Source organism: Anastrepha obliqua, chromosome 2, assembly GCF_027943255.1.
Source record: "Anastrepha obliqua isolate idAnaObli1 chromosome 2, idAnaObli1_1.0, whole genome shotgun sequence".
Lineage (NCBI taxonomy): Eukaryota > Metazoa > Arthropoda > Insecta > Diptera > Tephritidae > Anastrepha > Anastrepha obliqua.
Genome location: NC_072893.1, coordinates 134,114,551 through 134,129,045, shown reverse-complemented (window position 1 = coordinate 134,129,045; position 14,495 = coordinate 134,114,551). Strand labels below are relative to the sequence as shown.

General features: G+C 35.9%; 1 protein-coding gene across 3 annotated transcripts in view; it reads left to right on the top strand.

Annotated features, from left to right (window-relative positions):
- Positions 1-13,166: 13,166 nt before the first annotated feature.
- The window catches only part of LOC129237988 (activating transcription factor 3), a 40,533-nt gene continuing 39,204 nt past the window's right edge, over positions 13,167-14,495 (top strand). For all 3 annotated transcript variants that reach the window (XM_054873013.1, XM_054873011.1, XM_054873012.1), the window contains exon 1: positions 13,167-13,994. The gene's annotated coding sequence lies outside the window, so the exon portion shown is untranslated. The remainder of the gene's footprint in view (positions 13,995-14,495) is intronic.

Here is a 14,495-nt window from a genome sequence, read left to right as displayed (position 1 = left end):
TCGACAGTACGGAAAGGAGTTACCTGTATGCCGCGATGTCTGAATTTGGTATCCCCGCAAAACTAATACGGCTATGCAAGATGACGTTGCTCAACACCAGCAGCGCCGTCAGAATTGGAAAGGACCTCTCCGAGCCGTTTGATACCAAACGAGGTTTCAGACAGGGTGACTTGCTGTCATGTGACTTCTTTAACCTGATGTTGGAGAGCATCGTACGAGCCGCAGAACTTAATCGCTCAGGCACAATATTTTATAAGAGCGTACAATTGCTGGCGTATGCCGATGATATTGACGTCATCGGCCTTAACAACCGCGCTGTTAGTTCTGCCTTCTCCAAACTGGATAAAGAGGCAAAGCGAATGGGTCTGGTGGTGAATGAGGGCAAAACGAAGTACCTTCTGTCATCAAACAAACAGTCGGCGCACTCGCGTATCGGCACCCACGTCACTGTAGACAGTTACAATTTCGAGGTTGTAAAAGACTTCGTTTATTTAGGAACCAGCATTAACACCGATAATAATGTCAGCCTTGAAATCCAACGTAGAATCTCTCTTGCCAACAAGTGCTACTTTGGACTAAGTAGGCAATTGAGAAGTAAAGTCCTCTCTCGACGAACAAAACTAACACTCTACAAGACTCTCATCATGTCCGTCCTAACGTATGGCGCAGAAGCGTGGACGATGACAACATCCGATGAAGCGACGCTTGGAGTGTTTGAGAGAAAGATTCTGCGCAAGATTTTTGGACCTTTGCACGTTGGCAACAGCGAATATCGCAGACGATGGAACGATGAGCTGTATGAGCTTTACGACGACATAGACATAGCGCAGCGAATAATGATCCAGCGGCTACGTTGGCTGGGTCATGTCGTCCGAATGGATACAAACGCTCCGGCACTGAAAGTATTCGATGCGGTACCAGCTGGTGGTAGTAGAGGAAGAGGAAGGCCTCCTCTGCGTTGGAAAGATCAGGTGGAGAAGGACTTGGCTTCACTTGGTGTGTCCAATTGGCGCCGGTTAGCACGAGAAAGAAACGACTGGCGCGCTTTGTTAAACTCGGCCAAAATCGCGTAAGCGGTTATCGCGCCAATTAAGAAGAAGAATCTCACCTTGAATGAGTTCGGAGGAAAATTACTCATAACCAAAAACGAACTTAAACTCAAGCCTTACAAACTATAATATAAAAATGCAACAACTCACGGATGAAAACAAAAAAAGGCCTGAAAAGTGTCGTTTGCAAGTATGAGCTAGATTTTCTCATTTCGACGTATGAGAAGCTGTTTTCCGTCTTGAATGACGAGCAAACTGAATATAACCAAAATTCCCGACATGTAAGGTATAGAGTGAAATCTGCACTAATGGCAAGATACCCCTGTCTTTGTAGAACCAGAAATGAAAATTGACAAAGAACTTTACCACTGGGATATTTTAGATGATTTTATTCTTCCCTGCAGCACTTTGGTCCTACGAGCACTTTACTCATTGATCGCCAGCAAAAACAAAAATTAAAAAGTGCGCGTAGCGTAGTACACATACCAGAAGTGAAACTTTCAAGGCAGACAAAGAAAGAGGGAGAGACCCGATAAATAATGAGAGAGAGAGAGAGAAAGAATATGCATATATCTAAATAAATTCACAACATTTGCAGAGAATACAAATAGACAATATTTACAAAAATAATTTGAGTCTGAATTGTGAATTGTCGTCATAGAGCATACAAGTAAGTGTTGCTCATTATATAGTATATAATATATTATGTTAGTTATGTTTGTGCAAAAGTTCAATTGCATCTTCAATTTTTATAGTGTTACATAGTGTGATACGTGCATACGCGCTGCAGCAACCATGACCTAAATTTTCTTCAATTTACATTTTACTACAGGGAATAATTTTTGTATGCATTTTCTAGGTAGTATAAAACTTTGAAATTTAAAATAAATAAAAGAAAACTTCAAAGAAACGTATTTGCATATATGGGACAACTAAGTTCACTTTATTCCTCTAAATACGTATGTTGTCCAAAGCTAAAATTCTATGCCTAGCGACTAAAAGAACAAATGTATTAATAGGCGCAGCCGTAGCGGAAATCATTCTATTTGCCTTAGTTTTGAACAGTCTGCAATAGTCGCGGCGGCGCCAAACAGTTTCAACTATTGTACTATACAACAAAATCTCATCATAAAATATATGTCTCTCTTCTTTTCCTCTACGTTATGTGTTTTTCTCTCTCGCGGAACGAAAATGCCCAAAACGTTGCATGGCCTTGAAATTTTATTCTCCATTCTCGCTCGTCCATCGACGCCTAAGAAGTTTCAGAAGTGTCAAAGATCAACACGATTTTTGAGCCACCTCACACAAATTCTTATTAAAATGTTTCATTCATTATACACATACGTATACTTATACAAATTAATAAAAAAACTGCTTTTGCTACAAGTATCAGTGCATAACTTTAAATAAAAGAGCATTTTTAAGTGTGTTTTCTTTACTGTCCAAATTACCATATGTGTACTTGTATGATGTGGAGACAAAAATGACAGTTTTACTTTCTAAAATATGCCTTCGAATATATTACTGATGGTAGGCTTCATCAATTAGTTTTTAAATTTATCAAACTGTTAAATTTAAAGTTTCAATTTCAATGTGAATCTTTGTTATTTTCAATTTTAATACACTACTAATTTTATAATTAATTGGTGAAAACAGGCGTGAATGAATAATGGCATATACATATATAATTTTTTAACAAATCATTTTTAAAGTCGATTGATAATTTCTCGCAAAGGCTATTTTCTTTTCTCGTATCAATACACATTGAGGGTTTAGTCCTGATATTGCAGCTATATGTTCAGATTATAACTTCATTTTCTAAGTGAAACCTGTGATACTTATTGGCACTTTTACACAAATGAACTTTTGTCATATCATTTTATAAATTAAAAAGGTTAAAGGTTTGAAGTATTTTAGGTGAGACCAGGTTTCGGTACCAAACCGCCATTGGTTAAATTTTATTTAACTTTTATTTTTTCGTGATCTTTATATACATATGTACATATATGTATATACATACGAGTATATGAATGGTACATATACACATTTGTCCGATGTGTTGGTTGTGAGGAGCTGGTTATGCCAGCGGGTGCTATAATGACGGCAACCTTGAATGGCGATTAAAAAATGAGGCATGCTATTTTTATTCTGGCTTTATTTATTGACATTAATTAAAGAACACAATTAATTCAATTTATTCAAAAAGTGTTTTCTATTCAAAACAAAAACTATGAAATATCGAAATTGTAAAGTCATGTTCACGCTTGCTTATGGCACTCCACATCGATTTTTATTTTATACATGAATGTTAAAGGAAAGAAAACAGAATACAGTGTTCATGCATGCCTCAGTAACATTATGAATACGCAAATTTTCCAAATGTAGAGTGGCTCTAATGTACTCGTTCGCCTGACTCACCAACTACTGCTTATTATCACCATTCTTAGCTCGGCAACCCGTTCCGGGTCTTGGTTTGCTGTAATATTTGCCGTCAGTTCGATTTATCCCTCGCTTGAGTTCCCAACAACGAATACCAAATAGCTCAGCGTTCCGATAGACTATCCAACCATCGGAGTTTCGGTCTTTCTTTGCCTCTACCCAGTAGGATTTTGTTTGCCAGTAGATATGCTTCGTCTGCCCTTATAATGTCGTAGGATTTTACACTCAAGGACGTGGAGATTTTGCTCATCAGCCTTGTTTAGAGTCCAAGTTCCACTAACGCATATAAGTACTGGTGTATTGAACTGGTCTGCCAAGAACGCGACGTTTTAGGGGACTTTGTAACGCAAAGTGGCATCGGTTCGTAGCAGGTATTCTTTGATCAATTTCAGTTATGTTGTTTATATTGTCGATTTTGACACCGAGATATTATTAAGTGATAATACCATTCTTCTTGCCGCTCCATCAACTTTGGAAAGGTCATCAGGGTTGTCTCTATAATGTCCATATCATCTGCATATGCCAGGATTTGTACAGATTTGAAGAATATAGTTGCGCCTACGGTTGCCCTATCACCTTGTCTGAGGCCATTTGTTGATATGAATTCCGATGACAGCGAATTTCCAATTTTGACGGTGTTTCTAACATTTGCTAGTGTTAATTTTGATAGTTGAACTAGTTTGTGTGGGATTCCAAATTCGCCCATTCGTTTGAAGTCAATATACAAATGAAATGTTACGTTACGTTGATTTTTTGGGTTGTTTCAAGGATTTGTCTTAGGGTAAAAATTTGGTGTATAGTGGAACTTCCTGATTTGAAACAAGCCTGATAAATTTCTACTATCTTATCAATAAATGGGCGCAACCGTTCGTGCAATATGTTAGAGAATATTTTATAGTAAATATTAAGAAGTGTTATCGGCTTATAGTTTTCACACTTAAATTTGTTTCCCTTCTTGTGAAGGCGACAGATAATTCCGACTTCGCATGGTTCTGGCTTACGCTCACCCCGCCAAGGTTTTTAAATACGGTGAATATTTCGCTCAGGGATGTTTGGCATATATGTTTTAAGATATCTGGAGGTAATTCATCTACCCCTGGAGCCTTGTGATTTTTAAGGCGGTTATAGCTCTTTCAAATTCAAACTTCTACTACATACACAAACACCACTATCTATACTAAGACGGTGTTATAAATCAAACAATACGTGAAACTATCATTTTATTAGGGCGCAATTTTTGGTAATCCAATGGTTTTAGGAAATAGGTCTGCCAAACGACCCCCTAGGGTATGTGGTTTGGCTTCTTTGGATTATATTTTCTAGAGGTACATCAAGTAACTTTTGAAGACTTGGAAGTCAACATTCGGCATATTCCGTGCGTGATAAAACTTACAATGCTGAAAAAAGTGGTACGAAAATATACGGAGGCATGAATTTGAATTAATTTGCCCGAAATAAGTTAAAAATACTCAATTGCAATTTGTAGTTTTTTTAGTTCTGTATTTCTAAAAGCCAACTCGTTATATGTGAAGTATTATATAGTAAACATTTATAGCACATACTTAAATACATATGTATGTATATTATCTAGCTAAGACGTGCAACTAAGCAATGAAATCATTGTTCTCGAATATATAAAAAAACAATATTTACTAAATAAATGGAATGTCGATTTGTTTGATTACCGTGTAAAATTTCAAATTAATCACCCAACCCCTCACAGCTGAGTTAAGGTATTCTAGTCCGCAGGCCTTGTATTTCAAAATAAGTAACATCGCATATGCAACCATTTTTCCTCTGATTGGCTAAATACAATATTTTGAATAAATCTATCTGGTAGGCCAATAAAAACATATTTTCACTATAATTGCGAAGTAAGCGAGCTTATGGTACAGACTGTCAATTAGCTGAACCCATCTTAGCACTTCGTTTTGTAACCAAAACTGAACCAGTTGCTTCTAATAATTACATGCCTTCATTAGATTTACTTGTCACGTTAGTATATACATACCTTATATAAGGGAATCATAGTCAAAGAAATATACTCATATGGCAACAATTATAGTGAAATCTAATTTAGTAGCCTATTCACTATGTCTTTTTGTTAATGTGCATTGTTGTTTAGAAATTTCTCTAACTGTAGCATTATTATTTTTATGCTCCCAATAAAGTACGACGAAAAGATGAAGAGATTTAAAAATATATGTCGGCTTCCACTCGACTAGTTAGTTAAATTTGGCGATGCAACAGAAGTATATAAGTATGTATATACTAAACGCGCAACACTCAGAGCAGAGTTACCTCAGTCGCCATAGCGATTACTTACTACTTACCAACTTCATACTTCGGCTAGGAGGATAACGATAACGCAGCGAGCATTCGTAGTTGCAAACAACATTTCACGAATTACTTTGTCCAATGTAAAAAGTGGCGCCAGTGTTCTGTGACCCAATGATGGCTAGCTGAATTTTTTTTCAATATACATACTTACATACGTATATTATATCAACAGGAACACACAAACACAACCATTGGAATTTCTATTGTCAAAGTAAATGGTTTGCGTGCGTGCACGACCAGTTTTACGAGCCCTATATACTCGTAAATATACATATGTATATATGGTAAATGAAATAAACGAATTCACTAAGATTTAATTCGAACGATACGTCGTGTTAGTGTGACGTGTAGCAACAAATCCTTAAAGTATATTAGGTGTACTGTATGGGTACGTATATTGCTGAAGTGCTTCTATATACATACATACATACATTAATTTATCGTTTTTAAGACCAATTGGTAATATGTTTTTACAAATAAATCTAATTTCTTAGTAGCTTTAATCTCTTATTAAAAAGATTTGTCCATGTGTAAGTATGAATATGAACATGTTTCGCAAGACCAAAAATCTCTTACATAAAATATGTAATAAAAGGCTGTAAAATGTAGCACTCGTCAAGAAACTTCACACTAACATGTGATATATCATGTGGAGTTCAAAAAGATTATCAATGACTTAATTGAATAATTAAGGCATCATTAAAGTACGTTTAAACGTATTGTCTATTTACGGGAGAGAATTAGATTAAAATATTTTGTAATATTTAGTCCGCTTTAAGAACGTTGTATATAATTTCTTTATTTAAACGATCATCTTGTACCTTTTAATATTTGGTGCCGAAAATTTCCCCACCGATTTTAAATTATTTTATGAGAATAAAACAAAAACCGGTCCCAAACACGGAGTTATTTTAGATACCTACCTATAAATAAAATCGTAGCCAGTATAATTTTTATACCTGCGCGCGAAAAGGCTCAGATAAAAAAATAATAGAAAATCGGTCAATAATCACGACCACCTCCCATAAATGATGCCAAAACATAAACCTGAAAAGAGAGATACAGTTAAACCTGAATTATCCGGGACACTTGGGACCGATCTAATTATGGATAATCGAAAATTCCGGGTACAAGAGGTTATACATAAACATAAACACCTGCTGCTCCCACCTCACTCCGACATATATATTTTCACACATATGTTAAGACTAAATGTATAATTCGTCAGCTGATGTTACAAACTATGACTCTTATTGTCTATGAGTTTGTTTGAGTTCATAAATTAACAACCAGTTTAAGTTAAATTTTACCAAAGTCGTTATTTTTTCATGCATTCCTTTTTGTAGCATACTTAGTCTTGCCATAAATTCCGAGACAAATTTTACAATGCATACGGCGAAAACAAATTCGCAGAAAAAAGTTCCGTTATTTTTGCTTTTGTTTTTATGCATTATATATACATACCGTACATTTATTTTGAAAATAAGCCGCATGGGACGATAAATATCTTAACCGTACCACCATTTTTCAGTAAGTATGAAATAACTGTAGAATATGACAATTCTCTGAGTGCTTTTCTCCGACCGGGAGACGGCCTCCAATTGTAGGTCGATATCAAGATGTACAACACAAATTGTAAGAGAGGTTCAGTCAAACGTCAAAAAAAGGACGTAAGTACCGATTACAAATACATGTTGAAACATATGTCTTTTAAATATCTTAAAAAATTTTAATTAATCCTAAAAAAAATATTTTTTCTGTTGCATTAGTTGAGCATAGAAAACACATTGTCAGTTTATTTATTTAAATTAGCTAAGGTATCTTGCCTCAATTCTATAAGTACATAAGTAGTATGTAACAGATTTGGCAGTAATCACTTAATAAATTGTTCGATAAATTAAAAAGGGTGGACACTACTGGGTACGCCTTCTATTGCGCTCTAGACTGGGAGACTAAAAAATTGGCCCGTTGTAGTGTACTTGCATGTGGACATACAAATGTATTTGTGAATATTTAGACTGTGGGTTCTGTTAAGCGTTCTACTTCAATACAGTCGCAATGCGTGATGGGTCGTGACAAGGCGAATCTCCACCCACTGATACCTCTGCAGACACTCTGGTAACAACCATGACTCATATATTATATATACAGTGAACGTGAAAAAGTCACATCGACTGGTCATGTATTACTTAGCGGTATCAGGCAAGCAGACAATGCTGCAAGTGCGCTATTAAAGTCCAAAAGAATGCGAATGTTAAATTCTTTCCAAGTAGAGGATGAGTTTTCTCTGGTAGGGGCAGTTGTGTTACTTGTGCTAGTAACAACAAAAGTTTTGTTAGAGTAAAATATCTTTTTATACTGCACCATGGAAAGAGGGAAAGAAGATAACATCAATACACTGATTCAAAGCAAACTAAACCGAAGGCAAAAGTATAACAACCTAAACAAAAACATAATTGAAAACAAACACAACAACCATAGAAGCGACAATTACGAGTAAAGTAATAAAAAAACGCCAACAACTTTGGCATAATTGAAAGCAAAGGCAGTTGAAGCTGTTATTATAATTCACTTTACTTTAGCTCTTCGGCTTAATAACTAGTATCGCTGTAGTTGTTATTGCTGTTAGAACATTCGCTTGCTCGTCAATCTTCTTCGTGCGGTAACGCGCAACCCTCCTTAATCCCCTCAGCAGTCCAATCACATGTCTCCGAAGTGAATATAAATTTTTCAGCATTTTCTTTGCTGTTCCTGTTTCATAGTAGCGTTTCGGTTTTGTTGATATGCCTGATGTTGTTTTTTTGTTTTTTAGTTTTGGCTATGGTTGTGGTGTCGGCTACTCTGTCGACTTTACAGTTGGCAGCAGTAGCGAGCTGCGACCAATCACATAAGCCAATGTCGTGATCATTTGCGTATCAGCGGCAAGTTATGACGAGAGAATTCGCTAAAAATAGATTTTTCACATTCACAAACGTTTTGACGAACGAATTGTTGCTTGTTTTTTATTTGCTGTGTTCCCCGTTACCCGCAGCCCGTCGGACACTCCATTAGCTATTTGTCAGTTCGTGTTAAATGCTGTTCAGCACATCGTTAATGGGCCAATACGAGTTGGTAAGCGGGTAAAGAGATACGAAAGTGCTTCAATGAGGTGGGGCACTAAGCGAATTGTGAGCTAACAGAAATGCCAGTGCAGAGACGGAGATGAGGGGATTCCGGTGAGAGCAGCGATTGGCAATTGGGCTAACCGTCAAATGAACGAGGAGATCAATCGACAGACGGACAATTCGTTTGGAATACGTGTTAGTTGTGATTTTCTTATTACCCCCACCCTTGGTATGTCTCATTCCATTATCATGAATGCATACGTATGTATGTATATTGTTTTTAAATGGATTTACTGCTTGGCCATTCCAACGGCACATCTAGCAAAATCAAGCAGGCAGTCCACCGACATAGCGACCAACTGACTGCCGCACTCTTTGGTATGACGATCGACGATCAACAACGTTGATGTCTAGTTAATTTTCAAGTTTTGTGTTTTGAGAGATAGTCGAATAAGTATTCTCTTTAAGAGAGATTGCATCAAAATTCAACAAGTATCTGTTGAATAAGCTCATTTGTTAACCAATCCGTTCAAGGTGCCGGCATTTGCAGCAGCGGTGGTCTCTGAGACGTTTTCTCATAGCACTATATAAAATATGTATGTAGTCGAATAATACAAACAATAGTTACGAGAGTAAAAAAAATATATGTATACAACACATTCATTAATATACTCTGATATAGGAGGGATGGCAGCAATGTAAATAGAGTTTTGTTGTACTAATAAATGATATGATTCAGGTAATATTCAAATTGTATAAAACAATACTCATATAATAGTACACTATAATCTTTCATTCTATTTATGTACACAATAAATTTCCAGTATTCATACTTTAAGAGTTTCCATAATCTTAACATATTTATATTTCAACGCAGTTTTGATTGAATATTGCTTCGTCGTTGCAGATACAAAGTGGCAATTATGATATCTCCAAAATAAAAATTCACAACTTAGTTATATTGAGGTAGTACCACATGATACATACATATGTGTATGTGGAACATATGTTACAACATGTATATACTTATATGCACGTATATACAAACATACATACAGCAAACTGCGAGCACTGCGTGCCCCGGAATTGTGGTAAATTTTTTAAGTAAATGTAATACCGATGGATAGGACTTTTAAGCCTAGTTTAGCTGGAAATAATGTTAATCTCGCACTAGAATACTGACCCTAGGATTATAAGTTGTCCCAAAAGCATTCAGTATTATGCACTATAAATTGAATATCAATAAAGAATTTGGAAAAATAAACTGAAGAAGCTGTAACCTTCAAAATATTGTGAATATGTATACATATATACGTTTTCATGTACTATTACAGTTACAACTATCTAGATATGTATATAGAAAAAGCCGGCATTTATACATAAACATAAGTTAATATGTATGTATTTTCGGAGGTGTTTACTTACTCATTTTAAGTAAAATTCCGAAAACCAGAGAATTTGTAATCACATACATACTTATGTACAGTGCACATATTCACACCCTATGCACGTAAATATCTAATAAAAAATCAAATTCTGGCATTTGCGCTCTCTTGCCTAAGCATTTTCGTTTTTCATTTGCTCTCGATTGAATTCGTATACATATTTGTATATATGAGTACCAACCCAAAAGATAAAAAAAACGAAGTCATGCTTTTAACCCACTCACATAGAATGTGCGAGTGTTTGTTAAACGTGTTCCACACTGACATTATTGTTACTTTTTTCTTTCCGATTACTACTACATGTATGAGCAATTTTAAATAAATATATTTACGTTTTTGATGCAGCTGTTTCACACAGGGGAGGATATTAGGGGACAATACCGCCAACCCGCAAGCTCTCTATGTCGGATTTGTTTTTGTCTGCTTATTTATTTACATATCCAGCGCCGGGTGTGCCAGCTACCGCTCACCGCTCCGCACTTGTCGGTGCTGCCTCAGTAAGCGCAGCAGTCGTGGTTAGCACCTCCGTTGTAGTTATGTTATCTCGCTGGTGAAACAATTATGTGACTAAAATCTAAATTAACGGCCCGACTTTCTCACCTGTCCGTCAGTACAATATCCTCAAGGCTGACAAGCAACCCCAAGAAATATATGTATGTACATATAAGTATGTATGTATATACTTTTTTACTCTCCTTGAATTTTTAAGAAAAAGTTTTAGAAGCCTTTCTTGCAGAATTTTAGTTTTTTGCAATTTTGATCAGGTCGCTGCCATAGGTAAGTATGCTTGTATGAAATAACCCGGCAGGGAATCTAACGTTCAAAACTTACTTCAATAACATCAAAATTTCTGCATTGAAAAAAGCTTGTCATAAAAACTTTTAAAACGAAATGATAGAAGAAGTTGTTTCCGGAAGCGGTCGGCTCTCGGCAGGCAATGGCAAATCTCCGAAGGTATTTCTGCCATAAGAATGCCCCTCATAAAATAAACCATTTGCTGCTCGGAGTCGGCTTGAAACTGTAGGTCCATTCATTTGTGGAACAACATTAAGATGCAAGCTACAAATAGGAGGAGAAGCTCGGCCCAACACCTAACTGAAGTGAACGCGCTAATTTTTTCACAAACTCTTACTTACTGTTCAAAGGAGCACTTCATTTGTAAGACAAAATCAGAATCCACTTGCCAAAGGCGCACATACATATGTACATGCATACTCATGTGCTTTAATTTTCTATTATTATTCTCATTATCTCATGGATCAGTCGTGTAGACTGGGCCATAAGTTCATGCAACTCCAATAAAACTAGTTATGTATAAGTAGAAACATTTGCTTTACCAATTTTTCTAAAATGGGGACTAAAATACATAAACATTGTCAAAACCTCCAAAAACCACAGTGAAGGCGAAGCAGTACGTCTCAAGCAAAACATTTTATTTTACTATTTAACTCTATTGAAAACTATATTTTGTTGATTTCTTTAGAGTGGTGTTATTTTGCGGTTATTTTCAGTTTTGTTATAATTTCATGTAAGGTACAGATTTTTAACTAATGCATGAACGAATATAAGCACATCTATCCAAACCAATGTAAATAATTGCATATACGAGTACATATGTATGTATAAGTGATATACAAGTATGTGTAATTCTCTGTATGTGTCGATATGTTTGCAATTGCCGTTTGCCTCTATTTTGTTTTCTCTTTTGCCTCTCTCACCCAGTAAAGACCTAATAGATTTGCCAAAGCTTGAGATGGTTAAACTTTGACTTCTCCTCGTCAGTATTTCGAATACCACCTAGCATAGGCACGCACGCATACTTATTTATAACAGAAGTTCGTTCGGTGTTATTCGCCGCAGATCGGATCGAATCAACATGGTTTGCTTCGTTTCGTTTGGGTTACTAAGTTATATACACATTTTTATTATTATATTATGCTTATGTACATATGTATATATGTATATAGTATCCATGGGAGAACACGCTTTTGTATGCGTAAACACGTTTATACAAAGTTATCCAAAATATATTGCATGAGCATGGGTACAAACACATAACGCAAAATTTCGTAAAACGTTTCTCGTTGTTTACATTTTCATATGTTTTTGGGTTTTGCATGATTGTGTGAGGTTGTTTGATTGTAGCTTCATTTTTGTGAGGAAGTGCAGTTCACAAGAGCTTTTGGCTTTTTGTTGCTTGGCATGCTATTTACTTCGGCATTTTTCTCCGACTTCAATTGATTCGGCTTTATTTCTGCGCGATATAGTTTCAGTTCTTATCGTGCGCTGGACTCGAACGTTGAATAGTGCAAAAGCGCTCGCAACTACATCCCGCGATTCCCACTTTTATATCACAATACATCTCAGCCACGCGAAACTTTTCTTCTGTGCTCAGAAGTTCCCATCGATTTTTTATATTACTCCAACAACTTACTTCATTCCTGAATTTTAACACAGTTAATACTAGTTCTAAAATGTTTGTGCTGTATCTATGATTGTATAAGAATTCGTAAACGAATTGTGTCACAAGTTCTCGTACCCATGGTGAATTTTTTCTCAGTCGCTCAGTTGGTGCCAATTTTACAGTTTCGACCTTAAACCATCACCACTAATGCGGTGGTAGAACCTCTTATGGACATAAGGAGTAGCGAAGTTATACACAAACAATTCACTCGAGAACAAAGCTTTGTCGTTTTCGACTTCTGACGGTTAATGTTCACTCTCTCTAAAAGGCAAGGCAGTCGCTGTCCATGTTTCAGTTGCTGCTATTGAAAATAGTGCCTGCTATTAGAATAGAATCAATCGGTTGGCCTCAACGAATTGCCTTCGTAGACTTCGATTGCGCCGTCGCCGTTACCGTCTACGTTGGCGTTGTCAGCGTTGATTTTGCAGTTAGTTTAGGTATTGTCGCTTTAAGCAAATTCAAAATTTGCCCATGCGTTTATTTAATGTGTTAGACTCGTCGCGAAAGCAACAAATCGCTCGCCTTCGTAGGCCGGATTGATGGCACGTTTCGGGAAAAGACACTAAATTAAGTTTTGAACAAAAAAAAAAAAACAACTTTATATATAGTTATACAAAAAAAAAAAGTAAATACTATTAAATGATAGTCGTCGGAAATGTTTATAACTAAACTTTGTTAAATTTGAAGCGATTTTCAATTTGGAAGCGGTGATAAATCGGTATACGTTTTTCGAAGTGCCTTTTGGATAGTGTTGGCAAATAATTTGAATGGTCATTGATGCAAAGAAATAAAACTGTTAACATAACATCGATAACCAAATAAAGGAGTTTGCGGTGAATAACTCGCACCGCAATGTTCATAAAATAAAAGTGCCTGATGAAAATTGTCTTTGTTTTACATTTTTATACAAAAAGGATCATACAGAAAAAAATGTAAGATCCCAAGTGTCCCAAAAAATAGTTATGCAACAGTTAAATAATACTAAATACAATAAATAATACACATAACTAAAATAAATGTGACCATAATCATAACATGGAAAATTGCAATTAGATTGCCCACGTTCATACGTATGAGTACGTATTTATGTAAGATAAACAAGAGCACAAAATTAAGTATATATTAGGAGATATGGATTGGACCATTTAAAATGGTAAGTACCTAAATATTAAAATTTGTTACACTAATATCAATGACTTTGTCATACCGTCGGTAGGCACCGACATTGTATGTGCACTCCAAAAATAAGCAATAATTTTTATATGCAACCACAAAATCAAAACAAATTCGTGTGCCTCTGTGGAAGAGACAGCGTCCACTCTCGTCAACAGGTGTTTTTCTTTATACACCCCTTCATCAATTTATGCACACATACAACTACATATCTATATTTCAAGCATATGTTGTAGGTATCTACATTCCCATGTTAAAGAAAATTCAAATGGTGTGTCACTTGTACACTTTTCCGTTGTGCATGCATATGTACATAGTTTACACATAAAAACTTCCGTTTCTGTCAGCAACCAACTCATGCTGGAGGTATACGTTCTTTTTTTTATTAAAAATAAATACTTAAATATGCATGTATGATTATTTGACTTTATTTAGCAGGCTTTTATTTTGTGGGTCGTATGCAATAAGTTCGAATTCGAGG